General features: G+C 34.9%; 1 pseudogene; it reads right to left on the bottom strand.

The window, feature by feature from the left end:
• Window positions 1–2,433: 2,433 nt before the first annotated feature.
• The window catches only part of LOC131054380 (ABC transporter C family member 3-like), a 76,250-nt pseudogene continuing 64,631 nt past the window's right edge, over window positions 2,434–14,052 (bottom strand).

Raw genomic sequence — 14,052 nt, 5'->3', positions numbered from 1 at the left:
ATAAAGTTAAATATTTAATTTAACTTTACACTTTATCGTTAAATATTAAAACATTGTTGATAATCCCTTTAAATCATTGTCGCCTTCAAATATTTTTTACTGATAATTATGCCAACCAGGGAAACACTAAAAATTTCAAGTCACTGCTTGGAGACTAACTTACTATAAATAGTAAGTGTCTAGAAACCCTGTCAGAACAACACCGATTGGCCTGAAACTGAAAACACCTAGGCCAAAACACCTCAGGATCCCACCAATGTCCTTGTTAGCCTTCAGGACCATGTCATAATAGGCTAATGACACCCCATATCATGTTGTGCTAAAAAGGGGACATTACAGATGGTGCTCAGAGTCTATGGGCCTCATGGCCCCTAGCAATTGATTTAGTGTGTTGATACTCCCTTTGCTCTTGGAAGGTGTTCGACAAGTGGGATATTTGTTGGGAAAATGGTGTCTCAACCTTGCATTTACATAAGGTTACTATTTATAGTAAGTTTTTATTTGAGCACCTAATGGTGCAATTTTTTTCCCGAAGCTTCTAGTTGGCTAGATAAGCATTCCTGTAAAGTTACGTCCCAAGATCACGACTAGTTTTGAAGATATTAAATTTTCCATTTTGGAGGGGTCCAATGAAAGGTTTAAATTTGATTTTGAGGACTTTGGAGGTCCCGAAGCACCCTAAAAAATGGGTGTAAATGACATAGTGGTTTACGAGGCAATAGAGAACTTCGCGAGTTTTTTGACACTTCAACCGGTTCGTCAATAAGACACAGTTCTCAATTTATGGCCTCCTGAAGTCTGTACTCCTGAAATAAGAAATATAAAATACATCGGACACATAAATGAGCTATAAAAAGGGAGGGACACATCATAGGGCATCTAAAAGGGAGATAAGGTTGGCTACACCTTATTGGGTAGTTTAAACCATAGTTTTGTAATACCATTTGACGGTTTTTTGTACTGTATCTCCTATATATGAGGTGCGTGAGATAGAGGTTGTGTGTAAGAGTCTTATAACTATTGAGTTGCCTCTGAATCTCTGGTTAGTGGTACTCTTGCGAAGAGCTTTCTTTGCAAGTATATTGTAATATGTTTTTTATTGTAAAATAATATATTGGGCGGCTTTTGGAGTGTGGGGGTTTTCTCCCAAAAGGATTTTCCACACGTAAATTGTTGTGTTATGGTTTGAATGTTGTTATATCTATTTTTTTCTGTAACTGTTGTGAGGATCTGTAAATTTTTTTGCATTACTCTCCTCTCAAGGTTAGTGTAGGAAGTTGTTCTGCTACTTAACTTCCTTACACTTACAACACTTACAGTTGTAAGAGAATCTGTCATAAATGACTAATATTAGCTTATTCTCTTACAACTCATCAGAACACAACTTGGGAACCCACCTTCTTCATGCAAAAGTTATCTCCTACCACTTGTCCAATATATCATAGAATTTTTCATAGGCTTACACTTGTCAAGATCCTCAAAGTGGGAAACCTACCTCCACATGTGCAACATATGTGTCATACAGTCATCGCCAAGTAGGATGCCACCAAGCATGTGGCTCCCACTAGATGATTAGACATTTGTAGTCAAATAATAAATAACTAAATGCAAAATTAATGTTAGGATTTGCAAAGGTTGAGACACCTTAATCCCCACACTTTGTTCATTTTTTAAGTCTCATTTTTGTACATTTTTTAGAATTCATACAAAAAGTTTACATTGTTTAGTTAATAATTTAATTATAAAATATTTATTCAAAAATTTAAAATCTCACAATAACAATACATGAAGGCCTCTTTCCTTAAAAATTTACATTATGTTCTCATCAATTTCAACTAGTGATTTGTGGATTCTAGGATGTTTTATAATTTCATCAAGTTCATTCAAAGATGATAGATGTGGGATTTTAATTTCTTTCTAATGAAGTTCCTCCCTACATAAATAATTTAGAAATGAATTCATTTTAACCATATAATTTCCTTGGTGCTATTAAAAATTTGGAATAAAGAGTGCATTTTCAATCTCATTTAATTTATATTTGCCTTCTTCAAAAAATTGGCAAACATTTATCTTTTTCATCTATGATACAACTCTTGTTATTCAATATTTCATGACAAGTTTCAATATTTTCATATTCATGTTCATTTTGATTTTAATTTTCATATATTTGTGCATATTCATAGTCATATCCATTATTCTTAATGAAAAATCTTCATTCTTGTAAGTAACCATCAAGCCTTCTTTTGTCAACCTGGTATTGATTTGAAACTTTAAATATGTTTATCATTAATTAGAAATACTCCGGGAAGCTAAATATCCATAAATATGAAGCCTGACCCATGGTATCAAAACCAACAAAACTTAATGGTTGAAACCTTGAAATCTCAGTAGGCAGAGATTGCTTTTCGTCATCATATTTGAAAGCTGATATTATCACACTGTCCATTTTCCAACAACAATAGTTGATCTCACAGTGTACTCTGAAACAAGTTTGGCAAATGAAGAAGATTTGTTCTCTAGTAGTTTGCTTGGGGAGTCATAATCAACAATATTTCCTTATTAAAAACAAGTATTCAGCTCATAGACTAAGCAAAAGAAGAGGATTTACAATCTCAAACATAGGAAAATAGAAGGGTTAAGATTTCATCCTTATAGTTTGTTGAATAATCCCATCTGTGGAAGTGTCCACTAAAGCAGTTGCTTCATCCAGTACCAATATGTGACTTTGCTTTAGTAGCACCCTTCCCAAGCACACAAGTTGTCTTTGCCCCACACTCTAGTTCTCTCCATTCACAGTTACTGCAAATCATATCAGTGCAGTATGTTTAACATATTTACCCTAAGTGGGAATATAAGTAGCAAAATAAGATGTTAAAAGAATTTTGTGTTTCCCATTTCAAAAATATTTGATAGGATATATATAAACCAAGAGAATCAAGATTTTCCTCTTTAGACCAGACGATTTCCCCTAGCTGGCATTTTTCCAAAGCCTAGAGCATAGGAACAAGCAATGTAAATATTTACTAACAAAAAGCCCCACCTTCATATGTCTGAGCACTTATATTTCAATTATCCAAGAATAAGATAAAATTAAAAATCAAACATATATAGCCCACCTTCCAACTCTGGTCATCTAAATAGTCTCCCAATGGATCTAGATTATTCCTTATATTGCCTTCAAACATTCTTGGGTCTTGTGGAATGATGCTTAGTCTGGATCTTAGATCATGCAGGCCTATTGTTAAGATATTAATTCCATCAATAACTATTCTACCTCCTACTAGATCTACAATTTGAAAGAGTGATTGAATCAGAGTAGATTTACCACAACCTATCCGCCCTACGATCCCAACCTTCTTCCCTCCATGAAAAGTGCATGAAATTCCTTTTAACACAAGTGGGAGATGTGGCCCATAACACACCTGATTTTGTGCATCAAGTTTAAAAGTTGAATATTAACTAAGAATGCAATAACTAGTTGAAATTAGTGAAAACTTAAAGATTGTTACTAGTAGGTATAGCCTGAAGGTCATTGATATCAATTTTTCCTCTTGATGGATAGTAGGAATTTGGTCTACAATTATGATCAATGGAGGTTCACTAGGTATGTGTGAATATTGCACTATTCTTTCTACAGAGATCATATTGTTTTCCACATCACAAAGGTACCATATTAGCAAGGCTTGTGTACTTGTTCATAGTGAGACCATATGTTATTGCCAAGCTTGCAATGGTTGTTATAGTTGCATATAGTCGTTCAACTTTCATGAATTGTGGTATCTATCTAGCTTGTTTAATTTAGCCTTATCAAGAATAATTACTTCCCAAATCAATGTCTTTGTACTTGGATTAATTACACTTTCTGGCAAGAAAATCAGGAGCACCATAGTGAACACGAATATAAGATTTGATAAAAGGTCAAGCCGAAAGTAAAGCCACTGCATGACTCCACTCCTATGGAATCTGGGTCTAGAAGATCCATCAATCAAATGTAGATTTGTATTCATGAATGCAGACTCCTAGTCAAAACTCCTGATTGTGGCTGCTCCAGAGATTGATTCTACAAAATGTTGTATAATAGGAGATTTACAAACTCCAATTAACCTAGAAAGTTCTCTGGATGTCACTATGTCATATTGATGCATGCAATGAAAGGAAACATGTTTAGAAAAATTTCTTTCTAGAACCAACTTTCAGATAAACTTAAATATCGACTACTCCCTCTCTGTTTCTAACCAAAAGGATATGCTGCATGATGGTGAAAATCTATTAGAGATAAGAGCATACCTAATACCATATACAAATGGAAAGCATAGGTATGGACATAATAAATACCTGCCAAGCAACCTGAGACATGACTGCAATAATTCCCAAAAGCTCTATAAATGTAAAAGCGAGAGATCCTAATCCAAAAGAAATGACTTGGTCCACTTGACTCTGATCATTTGATGGTTGCCAACAAACAACATTTTCTTCAAATGGTTCTCTCTAATTTTCTATTAGAATAGGATACAATTGTAAAATCTACTAACCCGATTCAATATACGACCACTTGGAGTTGCATCGAAGAAGGACATCGGTGCCCGAAATATGTAGCTGTCCATTTTGCTGAAAATTTGTTTAGCACTTTTAAATCCAGTTAGACAAAGCATGATAGTCCTCACAAGAATACATAATGAGCTGCATGATGCCAAAATTATATAAACCAGAATGAGGAAGGACTTGGTAACAAGGGGCCTTTGATCTTCAGTCCAAGGAGTTTCTAATGCCATCTAGTAATTGCTACCTATTTGGAGAAGCTGAAATAATGTGTGCACTAATAAAATGATAGGAATCAAAAATTCTTTGTATGCAGCAATAATGTAAGACCAATACACCCACATACTCACCCTGCCTTTTTCCCTTTCTTCTTCTTGCACAAGCTGTGAACTTCTATCTTCTTTATCATTTTCATTCTCTCTCTGATTTTTTGATTCAATCTCTTCAAGTGCATCTTCTTCTTCTTGGAGCTATTCATGGTTAACATCTTCCACACTAGTCTCGTTATCAATGGATGATCCTTCAATGGGTACTTGTGATGAGAGGATCTCAGAGTTCTCCATGTCATCAATAGATTTCAATGCTTTCTTATGTGCAGTCACCAATTCCTCAAAATGTGTATTTGATTGTAATATATCTTCATAGTTTCCAGCTTGGGTATTCTCACCATCTCGCATTACCTATAATAAAGTTTAATAAATATCAATTGCGCAATGTGAACATAGATTAAATCCCTTTAGTTATTCTCTTTGAATATGAAATCTGATAATCTATAAAATTGGACTAAATTTCAAACTCACCATAATGTGGTCAACTGCAAATAAAAACTCGACTTGGTGAGTGACATAGACTACAATTTTTGAACCCAGAAAACCAAGTAGACATTCCTGTAACAGAAGAAAATAATTTCAAGATATTTTGGAATTATAAACATGAAACGGAAAACCATACGTTAATTATATTAATTCATATGGAACAATGTATCTTCTTATTTTTTTCTTCTGTGAAATGTTGGTTTTCTGCTATTAAATTTGATAATTAAACTGGTTTTCTGCTCTTTAATTTGATAATTAAATTATCAAATTCAAAGAATTTATCTCTTGTAAAGACTAAGATAAGAATACCTAAAATATATATCTTGACATATGCAAACCCTTCTATTTTACGTTGTGAAGTGTTGGTTATCTTCTATTCAATTTGATAATTAAACTAACAAATTCAAGAACATCATACATGGAAAATGTGTGTCCTTGTATGTGCGTCAACAACACTGAAAGGATCATCGAAAATATAAATATATGCATTTTGATATAAAGAACATGCAATCTATATCGTTTTCTTTTTCCCCCAACTTAGATTTATTCCTCTTTCTCCAATTTTTGTTCAGTCACCGTAAGGGAACAATTCAAGATCTTTTTTAAATGTGCAAGCCTGTAGAACACTCTCATACCTAGTTTTTTTCCATTCCTTCCCAAGAGAATATTCTCTAATTTTTCTGCTTGGTATCCATGGAGTCTGACTAACATATGATTTGGTGCCACTTATCTTGACAACACCTGATATTTTGGTTATTTCCCCTAGTATGCAGGATAGGAAGCTTGATTTCCCTAAACCAACAGATCCACACACTGCAACCCTCATGCCTCTCTTTATATGGACATCTAATCCTCTTAGAGTTCGAGTAGGTGTTGCAGGATCCCAAGAGAATACCCCTTGTTCATGTTGGCAATATGGGTAAATTGATTATGTGTTGCATTGATGTTTTGTCATTGATGTCAACACTATCTATTTTGGTTGGTTACTGGTAGAAGATCTTGTGTTACCAGTAAGGGTTTAAAGCTTAACCGACAAAGCTTTCACTGAGAAACCTTGACAAAATGCTAAGTGGTGTTGGTGCGGCTTCTAGATGGAATTCAGGATGCAGAAGGTGATCTTTGATCATGCCTCAATTGATTGGAGACATCACTTTGGTGTGGTGGACCCATATTAGATCTAGTACCTATCTAGGTTGTGGACCGGTATCATAATAACGTGTTCTTTACATGTTACTGGGATGTTTTATGGATTAGCCGACATGACATATCATTGTAATATGAATGTATGTATCGATCTTATTGTAATATCTTTTAGGTGGCCGACCTAATTAGTTTAGGCCTTAGGATTTGTATAAAGTGATGTAAGATCTCATTGTAGATCATGGAATGGGAATGAAAAGTATGTTCATGGTCGTGGAATGATATATCATATGTGAAGGAGATCTGGTTGATCATAGGTGATCGAATTGGGTTTAAGTAAGAGGTCAAAGGCCTTCTGTATTGAGCTTAACTAGGACTGTAATCAAGCATGGTGGATGCTATCTTTGGCAGTTCATTATTCTGGGTTGTTGGCCAATTATCTTGAGGTGGTTATAACCTCTCTATAGTCAGTAAGACTCTTTTGTAATGAGCAGTATGCTCTAGGCAGTGTGCCTTCCTGCATGTGCAGGCCCCTCATTGTATCACATACTTTCTATAGAAGTATCATCTGATTGTGGGTAGGCTTCCCACCGTGGTTTTTCCCTTTACTGGGTTTTCCACGTACAAATCATGGTGTTATGTGGTATGGTTGCATTGTGTTAATTCTCTATTTCATTCTTAATTTATATTGCTTACCGGTATCTGTTTCTTCTATTTCGATATTCAATTTTTATGTGCTCTAGTTAAAGGTTTTAAAGTGGTTTGATTGATATAATCTGTTGACAACTAATTCACCCCCCCCCCCCCCCCCCCGTCTCAGTTGTCCATCGGTTATCCTAACAATTGGTATCAGAGCTTTTGTCCTCTTTTGCAGATGCTTAACCACTTGAGGTAGATCCTATGGCAGCTAATACATCAAATCCATCGACAACTATTTTCAAAAGAGAAATCCCTAAGCTTGATGGAACAAATTATGGGATATAGAAAATCCAAATGGAGACTCATCTTAGATGTCTTGGCAAGGATATTTAGGAGATCAATGAGAAAGGATATACACCTTATAATCTGACATCTGGAAATCCTTCTCCTGCAGACCTGGACAAGAATATTAAAAATGATTGCAGAGCTAGAGAAGCCCTCTTGTGTGCACTTACTGATCAGACAATCATGGGATTGACTGATAAACCATTGGCAAAGGTTATGTGGGATAAATTGAAAACTTTGAATGAAGGTGATCCTACTGTCAAAATTGCTAAAATTGATGGTTACCGGGTAAGATATGAGAATTTGAAGATGGAAGATAATGAAAGAATTGCTACATTTATGGAAAGAGTAAATGAGATTGTCATGGGAATTCAATGTTGTGGAGGATCTCTGAGTGAAGATGAAATAGTTTCCAAAGTCTTGAGAGCCCTTCCACCGGCTTACAAGATGAAGGAAACTGCAATTAATGAACTAAGAACAATGGCAAACACTTCAATTAATAAAGACATTCTATTTGGGAAATTATTTGCTTTTGAGCTTGAAGAATTTGGACCTTCTGGAGCTACAAAATTTGAACCTGCTTTTCATGCATCATCATCTACTAGTAAAAGTGATTGGAAAGCCTTATATGCAAAAGAATTGGAAGATATGAGGAAAGAGGATGAATAATTTGAGCAACTTGAAGCCTTATTTGCTAGAAGAGTACCTAAAGGACCGACATGAAGTAAGTATGAAGGAAAAGCACCTTTTAAATGTTTTGCATGTAATAAGATTGGTCATTTTAAATCTAGATGTCCTGAAAGGAATGCAAGATTTGAAGAAAGAGTTAAGAAATCATTTAAGCCTAATCAGAACAGATATAGATTCAATAAAAGTAAACAATGCTACATAGTGGATGAGGAAGGAGTAAGTGATGACTCTGAGGATGAACCGACAACAGACTTTGCTAGTGGATCCGACAATGGAAAGAAATGGGTGTTCTATGCTTTAAAGGAAGATGAACTGAAACCGGCTATCATGAATGAAGAAAAGGCCCTGGCAAGAAAAGTTGAAGACAAGGATGAATGGGTAATTGATAGTGGACGCTCACATCATATGACTGGAGATAAAAGAAATATTTTATCCCTGGAAGAATACAATGGTGGTCAAGTCAGATTTGGAGATGACAAAGTATGTATGATCAAAGGTAGAGGTATTATTTCTCTGGATGGAAAGCATAATCTTTTAAGTGTTGGTCAATTGGTGGACAAGGGTTTGTAACTTCAGTTTAAAGATAGAAAATGCAAAATCATTAACAAAATTGGTTTGGAGATTGCAACCGATACTCAGACTGGAGGTAATATCTTTCTTTTGAACACTGGTAATAAGACATGTTTGATTTCTCATATTGATGAGAGTTGGTTATGGCATAAGAGGTTGTGTCATGTTAATTTTGATTGTATTGTTAAGATCAGTTCAACAAAGGTAGTTAGAGATATACCTAAGATTATAAAGCCGCATAATCTGGTATGTAAGGAATGTCAATTGGGAAAGCAAGTTAGAACCTATATTAAGAGGATACATGATAAATCTAATGATGTGCTTGATTTGATTCACACTGACTTATGTGGTCCAACAAGGACTAGAAGCTTTCAAGGTGATAGGTATTTCATGTTGATAATTGATGACTATTCTAGAATGATATGGGTGACTTTTCTTAGGGAGAAGTCTGAAGCCTTTGAGAAATTCAAGATCTTTAAAGAAAAGGTGGAAACAGAAACTGGATTAAAAATCGAATGTCTAAGATCAGATCAAGGCAGTGAGTTCACTTCTCATGAATTTAATAGTTATTGTTAGACAAATGGAATTAGAAGACAGTTATTTGCACCTCAGACTCCTCAACAAAATATCGTGGAAAGGAAGAATAGAACCATTTTGGATGCAGCAAGACCTATGATGATGGAAGCCAAATTTCCTCACATCTACTGGAGAGAAGCAATGATAACAATAGTCTATACATTCAATAGAGTTCACATCAAAGGTGAAACCGGTAAGACCCCTTATGAATTATGGTTTGGACATACACCTACTGTTAAATATTTCAGAATTTTTGGAAGTAAATTTTATATCAAAAGAGATGATTCAATTGGGAAGTTTGATCCTAGATGTGATGAAGGGATATTTATTGGATATTCAATTCAAAGAAAATCATATAGATGTTATAACAAAAGATTGCAGAAAATTGTGGAGAGTGCTAATGTGAAAGTGGATGAACAATACAAAAATCAATCTATATCATATGATAGGGAACCAATAGTAGAAATGATCATAACTGAACCAACAATACCTCAACCGGTACAAGACACTGACATAGTTACACCGACACAATAAGAAAATTCAACTATGACTAATGATCAGAATAGTGAACCTAAAGTTCAGAAGACACCAAGGTATGTAAGGTTAAATCATTCTAAAGATCAAATCATTAGAAATAAGAACAAGGGAGTTATGACAAGAAGAAGATTGGAAAATGAAGAGGTATGTCTTATTTCTCAAATTGAACCGGCATCTGTTATTGAAGCTTATAAAGATAAACAATGGTTAAAGGCTATGGAAGATGAATTAGATCAGATAGAGAAGAATGAGACTTGGAGTTTAGTTCCCTAACCTAAAAATAAGAATGTTATTGGAACTAAATGGGTTTTTAGGAATAAACTGAATGAGGATGGTCAAGTTGTAACAAACAAGGCTAAATTGGTTTGTAAAGAATATTCTCAAATGGAAGGAATTGATTATGGTGAGACATTTGCACTTGTAGCTAGAATTGAAGATGTTAGACTATTTCTTGCCTATGCAACTTATAAGAACTATAAGGTCTATCAAATGGATGTTAAATGTGAATTTTTGAATGGTGAATTTGAGGAAGAGGTATACATTGAGAAAACTGATGTATTTTCATTGATAGATGATAAAGATATGGTTTGTAGATTGAGGAAAGCTTTATATGGATTGAAACAAGCTCCTAGAGATTGGTATGCAAGGTTGGATAAATATCTTTTGAAGCTTGGTTTTACTAAAGGCAGTGCTGATAGTAATTTATATTATAACATTACTGATGATGATATTCTGATTATTGAAGTATTTGTTGATGATATCATTTTTGGAGGTGAAGATAAATTGTGTATGGAATTCTCTAATAATATGAAGAATGAATTTGAAATGTTCATGATTGGTGAAATGAGATTTTTCTTAGGTTTGGAGATTACTCAAACTGACAAAGGCATTTTTATCTATCAAACTAAGTATCTGAGGGAATTGTTGAAAAAGTTTGGTATGGATAATTCCAAACTGGTAAGTACTCCTATGGTGACAAGTGATAAATTATATATCAAGGATACATCTACACCAGTAAATCCGATAAGGTATAAGTCTAAGATTAGTGGCTTGTTATATCTAACTCAGACTAGACCAGATATTACGAGTGCAGTGGGTATTATTTCAAGATATCAAATTAATCCTAAATAAAATCATGAATGTGCAGTAAAGAGGATATTCTGGTATTTGGAAGGAACAACAAAATATGGGTTGTGGTATTCTAGAGATGATAACTTCACTTTATGTGCATATACAGATTCAGATTGGGCAGGAGATACTGATGACAGGAAGAGCACTTCTGGTGGAGCTTTCTTTCTTAGAAAGAAATTGGTTTCATGGATCAACAAAAAATAGTTATGTATTTCTTTATCTACTGCGGAAGTTGAGTATGTTGCAGCAACAACTAATTGCACTCAAGTCTTGTGGATGAAGCAAATGTTGAAGGATATCAAGGTAAATTGTAGTGAATCGATAGTTATCTACTGTGATAACTCTGCAGCTATTCACATGTCTAAGAATCCGATATTTCACTCTAAGACTAAACACATATCAATAAAATACAAGGACAAGGTGGAAGAAAGGGAAGTCAAATTGGTTTATGTGAACACTAAAGAGCAGATTGCAGATATATTCACTAAACCGTTGTTTAAGGAATCATTTGAGTGTTTAAGAGACAAGTTAGGGGTATCTACCCCTCCAACAAAAACTTAATTGATGAAGTAGACCATCAGTCTGGTATGCATCATTAGCTTTATCCTTTGCTCTGAATTGATGTAGTGGTGCTACTTCTCAGGGGGAGTAGTCAACTTTGAGATTCAGAGGCTTATATTCTTGCTTTGATATTATTGTCAGATTTTGGGCATTGTTGTCAAAGGGAGAGAGATAGTGATGTGAAAAATAAATTCAGAACTTCACAGAGATATTATTCACAGGGGGAGAGTTCTTGATATTAAGGAGATTGTTGGTTGTCTTCCATAGGGGGAGACTTGTTTGGCATTTCTTGGTACTTAGATGTTTTTTACATCTAGTGTTTCCATCAATGCCAAAGGGGGAGATTGTTGGCAATATGGATGAATTGATTATGTGTTGTATTGATGTTTTATCATTGATGTCAACACTATCTATTTTGGTTGGTTACCGGCAGACAGGTTTTGGTTACCGGTAGAAGATCTTGTGTTGCCTTTAAGGGTTTAAGGTTTAACCAACAACACTTTCACTGAGAAACCTTGACAGAATGCTAAGTGGTGTTGGTGCGGCTTCTAGATGGAATTCAGGATGTAGAAGGTGATCTTTGATCATGCCTCAATTGATTGGAGACATCACTTTGGCATGGTGGACCCAGATTAGGTCCGGTACCTATCTAGGTTATGGACCGGTATCATGGTAACGTGTTATCTACACATTATCGGGATGTTTTATGGATTGGTTATTGTTGTTTTGGTCTAAAGCTGACATGACATTTCATTGTAATATGAATGTATGTATTGATCTTATTGTAATATCTTTTAGGGGGTTGACCTAATTGGTTTAGGACTTAGGATTTGTATAAAGTTATGTAAGATCTCATTGTAGATCATGGAATGGGAATGCAAAGTATGTTTGTGGTCGTGGAATGATAATATCATATGTGAAGGAGATCCGATCGATCATAGGTGATCAAATTAGGTTTAAGTAAGAGGTCAAAGGCCTCCAGTATTGAGCTTAACCAGGACTGTAATCAGGCATGGTAGATGCTATCTCTGGCAGTTCATTATTCTGGATTGTTGTCCAATTATCTTGAGGTGGTTATAACCTCTTTGTAGTTAGTGAGACTCTTTTTTAATGAGCAGTACGCTCTAGGCAATGTGCCTTCCTGCATATGTAGGCCCCTCATTATATCACATACTTTCTGCAGAAGTATCATCTGACTGTGGGTAGGATTCCCACCGTGGTTTTTCCCTTTACCAGGTTTTCCACATACAAATCATGGTGTTATGTGGTATGGTTGCATTGTGTTAATTCTCTGTTTCATTCTTAAGTTTTATTGCTTACCAGTATCTATTTTTGCTATTCTGGTATTCAATGTTTATGTGCTTTGGTTAAAGGTTTTAAAGTGGTTTTATTGATATAATTTGTTGAAAACTGATTCACCCCCCTCTTAGTTGTCCATCGATTATCCTAACAGTTGGATCTTAATTGCGAAGTCAGTTGAATCTTTGAAGACTTTTTCTACTGCATCTTGTTGCAGCTCTTCCCGCTTCAAAAAATTAGCTACATGATCTAAGGACACTTTAGTTTGAGCAATCACAGTTATTAAGTCAAGAAGGCTGTTTATGGGTTCCTGGAGTATCTTGAAGGTTGCAAGTGTAGAGAGAATTTTTCCTATTGTTAAAGGCAGACCTATTATTATGCATTTACCAAAAGTGACAACAAACACAAATCTAGGTGCTACCCAAAAAATAAATGTTGTCCCAGAAAGTGCATAAAAATACTTTTTCAGCCAACTACATTCTTTCCCCCTCAATGTTTTGAGTTTTAGGAGAAATGTGGACTCCCAAGCTTTCAATTTTAAGATTCTCATATTTATGAGTGTCTCTGATGTAGCTTTCATCCTTTTGTCTTTTTCTTTCATGATCTTTCCATTATACTTTTCTTTCATTTTTACTAAAGGAGTATTTGCCATCATGACTAGCACTGTGGCTGCCACTCTTGCAAGAGAGGCCAATCCCAAGTTCTGGTATAGAATAACCATCCCCATAAGAATTTTCAAAGGTACAACATACCCACTAAACTCTTCAATACACTGAGAATCAACACTCATGCAATTTATTATCTCACCACTCGTATGATTTTGTCTTGACTAACTGGAAAGCGTCAAGCCTTTCTTGTATAAAGCAGGTTTGAGTGTTGCATTAATACATATGCATATTTGAATTGTTTTGAAGGTAAAATGACGTTGTGACAAAGATCCCACAAGCTTTGTAAGAAGAAATACACAAGCTAGAATAATGCCTTCACTAGCTAATTGTTCCTTTTTAGCAAGGCACTAAACAAAGTTATTTGTAAAGTAAGGACCTATGAATGATGAACAAGAAATATAAACATCAGCAATCTTGTAAAGAGTAGATCCTTCATAACAATGTGAAATAGCACTTTTTCTATTGATGAGCCACTGTCTTTGGCATCTAATTGATTTCTAGATTTAGGGTAAACATGGTCAACCTTGAGAACATCTACAAGT

This window comes from Cryptomeria japonica, chromosome 3, assembly GCF_030272615.1.
Source record: "Cryptomeria japonica chromosome 3, Sugi_1.0, whole genome shotgun sequence".
Lineage (NCBI taxonomy): Eukaryota > Viridiplantae > Streptophyta > Pinopsida > Cupressales > Cupressaceae > Cryptomeria > Cryptomeria japonica.
This window is presented reverse-complemented; position numbering and strand designations above follow the sequence as displayed.